Source organism: Orycteropus afer, unplaced genomic scaffold (assembly GCF_000298275.1).
Source record: "Orycteropus afer afer isolate SDZICR_OR568_19922 unplaced genomic scaffold, OryAfe1.0 scaffold00122, whole genome shotgun sequence".
In the NCBI taxonomy this organism is placed as follows: Eukaryota; Metazoa; Chordata; class Mammalia; order Tubulidentata; family Orycteropodidae; genus Orycteropus; species Orycteropus afer.
Window position 1 is genome coordinate 4,589,172 of NW_006921709.1, and position 4,381 is coordinate 4,593,552.

A 4,381-nucleotide genomic window follows, 5' to 3' on the forward strand; every position below is an offset into this window, starting at 1 on the left:
TCAATCACAAAAGGACAAATATTGTATTAGTCCGTTATTGTAATAGTCAAGGAAATGTTTATCTATGGAAGGTCATTTTCTTTGTTGGTTACCAGGGGTGGGAGGGGTTGGGTGGGGAATACTGTTAGATAAATAGAGATAAGTTTTGATTTGGGTGAAGAAAAGGGTGATGTACCAAATGTGAGTGATCAATATAGTGGCGTTGAGGAAGAGAAAGATATAGAGAGGTACATGGGAAGTACAGACAACATAGATGAACCCTTTTACGCATGTAGTACGGCATGCTCAGTGAAGGCAAACACAGGTATATGGATGGATAGATGGGTGGACAGGCTGAAATATTAGGTATGTATATGAAGTGGAGACTGCACCCAAGAACATGTATAGGGTTGGCAGACAGAGGTCCAATAACTTTATGTGTATGATCTGAATTCCCAGGTGTATAATGGGGCTGACAAGGGGCAAGGTTGTAGTCACTGCTTGGTCACAGCCAGCTACCCACCCAGGACCGAGTAGTTGATGTCACAGAGGACATCAAGCTCAATTGGTATAACATACTACACAAATCATTGTTCCACCTCCTGCTGTGGTGAGTAGCGACTGAGATCTTAAAAACTTGCAAGCTGCCATCTAGATGAAACAATGGGTCTCTCCTTGTCCAGAGCAAAGAAGAATGAAGAAAACCAAAGATTCATGGAAACAATTAGTCCTAGCGACTGGTACACCATCTGACCTGCAGCCTATACGACTATGAGACCAGAAGAAATAGATGGTGCTTGGCTACTACTGTCAACCACTTGGAAGAGGATCTTTGTAGGAGATCCTGGATAAACAGTGGGAACAATGTAGAACAAAACTCAAAATCATTTGGGGAAAAAAAAAAAAGGCAGGAACAGGTTTGCTGGCCCGATGGAGCCTGGTGGAACCACTGAGACTATGGCTCCTAGTTGCCCTTCAGGTCTGGAATTGAATGCACGCCTGTAGCTTCCAGCCAAACAATAGACAGGCATATTAGTTGAACATTTACCTGAGGTAGATACACTCCTTGGAGAAAACAAGCATGAGAAAAAGAAGGGCTGCTCAGGCACAGGGTGACAGCCAGGGAGTTGAAGTGCATGGAGAGACAGACACAGGAAAGAGGTAGCTATAGGGAGGAAGTGGGAGGGGAGATGTTGCATTGTGCTAAATTGTGGTCAATGTCATGAGACAAAGGGTATGTGATCTGCTGTATGGAAAGTATATTTGCTCTGTAAATTTTCATCCAAATCACAATAAAAAATAAAAATAATAATAATAACATACATAGAAATTACAGAAGTCTATTCACATTTGGTCAGGAGAGATGGCAAACACAGATGTACATTATCTGTTTCCTCATAATCTAAAAAGAAACTGATATGTAGTTAGTTCTACTTTTTGGACTACAGAAAATCAGACTCATCAAACATCATTCTCCTAGACTTCTAACAGCATCCATCAAAACTGTTGTCAATTCTCTCCTTAAAATTTTGTTTGTTTATTTGTTTCTACAAAACTGTCCTGTCCCAATTTATGTCAGGGCACTAATGATAGACATGGACAATTTCACCTCTCAGGAGGTAAAAGCAGTGAAGGGAACTGCTTCTCTAAGGGGAATTCTGACTAGTAAGAAGATTTGGTGAGTAAAGAAGAACCTCGGGCAAGCTATAATAGCAACCAAAGAAGGGACTGGCAAGCAGGGTGAGACATTTACCTCAGACAGAAGAAAATCACATTTTGAAGAATTCAGAGAAAGGTTAGGTATTCCCTTGATCAGAGATTCTAAAAAAGATTTTAAAAATTCACTTAATCTAAAGGGCAGCATTTGCACAAGGATAAAGCTCAGGAGTCAGGAAGGGTTCAGAAAGAAGGACAAATAGAAACACTAAACACAGGGAGGAAGTGGGAAGAACGCTGTTACATTGTGGGAATTACAATCAACGTCACAATACAAAATATATATTAATTTTTTAATGGAAAACCAATTTGATCTATAAATTTGCACCCAATTATAATGAAAAGTTAAAAAAAAAAAAAAAACTCACTTAAGGTGACACCTCTTCCTTACACCCCAAGGATTCCTTCTGCTCCTGAGAATCAGGTTTACCAGTATTCCCCAATCATTCCATAACCCCTTCCAAGTTCCCTGGAATTTTCAACCTGGAAATCACCTTCCAACGTGTCTCTCCACACCCAAATCCTGTCTTTCTTCAAAGCCTAATTTGAATTTCTTTTCCATAAAGTTTCTAACTGCCTCCACCTGTCTGATGTTTCCCTCCTCTGACCTCCCGCTCTAGAGTCCCTATTTGACACACTAATTTCATGTGCTTCTTGGTTTTGCACATGACACAAAGCTCCCAAGCAAAATCAGAAGTTCTGCGAAGACAGAAATTCTGCCTTTTCAATCTCTATATCCCCTCAGCTCAATGCAGTGTCAATCAGCAACAATGATTGGCTTACTGTCACTTCTTCCTGACACCCCATTCTCCACCATGATTATTCTGAGTGAGAAGACTTGAAACCTAGAATCTGTTCTTATCCATTCTTCTATTTTCTTTGAGCCACAGGGTGAAATCTGCTAAAATTTGGCTTCTTGATATTTACATGAGTTTAAGATACAACACAGGTGTGTCTCCTTGGATTATTATTATTATTATTATGGTTACTCTTCAGCAGATGTTGTCTCACTGTTGGCATGCTTGGTGGAAAAACAAAGAGAATATCTTTACTCTCCACATATCTCACTTATTTTTCTGGAGTTCACCTTGGACGCCAGGCCCTTGACCAACTATGCAAACAGGAACTAAACTCCATCCCAAATGAGTATAGTGTAAGCCCTCCTCTTCCTTCTAGAAACAGTTTTCACAATGAACAAAGAGAACTATCCCAAAACAGGATCAACCCTAAAAAAATTCATACAAAGTCAGTTGCTAATTGTAAGGAACATTTAACTTTAATTCACAGCATAGCACATCTTACTCCTGATAATGTCACCAGGTATGAACCCTCCAAGACACTCTTAGTGCTGTTGGGTCTGAGGACTGGTACACATTAAAACAGACTGGAATTTTTTAACCAACTGAAGAAAGGTAAGATAAAATTTGAAACTGTCATTTGCCCCCTTGAAAATTTCCTTGGGTACTTTGTACCACTCTGAACATCACTTCTTTGTTCTTTAAAAAAATGAAGATTCAAATCTTTTATAAAAGTTATTGTTGTTGTTATGTGCTGTCGAGTCAGACCCCACTCATAGCGACCCCTCCTTGGGTTTCCGAGGCAGTGTCACTACAGAAGTAGATTGCCCCATCTTCCTTCTGAGGAGTGGCTGGTGGGTTTGAACCGCCAGCCTTCTGCTTAGCAGTCAAGTGCCTTAGGAACTAAGCTACCAGAGCTCCTCTTATAAAAGTAGTAGTGAGCAAAAATGGTTTGGGAATGCCTTCTTTTGTTAAGCATTGTCCTCCTATCCACAGGTATAACTATTGGATTGGTGATGGTGATAATAAAAGAAGTTCCTTAAGAGGAAACTGATTTTCCCCAGATTTTTTTAATGAGCCCTGAAACTATTAATATAAGTTTTTAAACTTTTAGCATTATTAGAAATTCAGACAGATGTTTTCACTTTGAAGGGTTGATTTTGAGCTCTAATTTGATGTTCTCATTTTTCTGTATTCATCATCCTAGAGGGCAAAATATATTTTCCAAGTATTGTCTCCCATGTCATATTTTGGCTCTCTTTTCATGGTGACGCAAAGCCACTCTTTCTAATTATGCTCTCTGGCATGAGTGTTTAGGATAGTTAACAGGCTATAGACATTAAGTAAATGTTAATCTTGTAGTTGTTTTGTTACTTACCATTGAATAGATTCCAACTCATGGCGACCACATGTGTGCAAAATAGAACTCTTCCACATGGTTTTCAAGGCTCTAACCTTTTGTAAAGAGATAGGCAAATCTGTCTTCCAAGGCACCTCTGGGTGAGTTCAAACCACCAGTCTTTCAGCAAGTAATTGATCACTTATCCCTTTGCACTATATAATTTTCACTTCTAAACTAGTGAAAAAGAGTATTTGACTAAATTCATATTGTTGTTGTTGTTATATGCCATCGAGTCAGACCCGACTCATAGAGACCCCTCCTTGGGTTTCCAGGGCAGTATCACTATGGAAGTAGATTGCCCCATATTCCTTTTGAGGAGTGGCTGGTGGGTTTGAACTGCCAGCCTTCTGGTTAGCAGTCAAGTACCATAGGCACTACGCTACCAGAGAATATAATATTCTTATCAATAGGAGCTCTGGTAGCATAGTGGCTAAAGCACTTGACTGCTAACCAGAAGGCTGGCGGTTCAAACCCACCAGCCACTCCT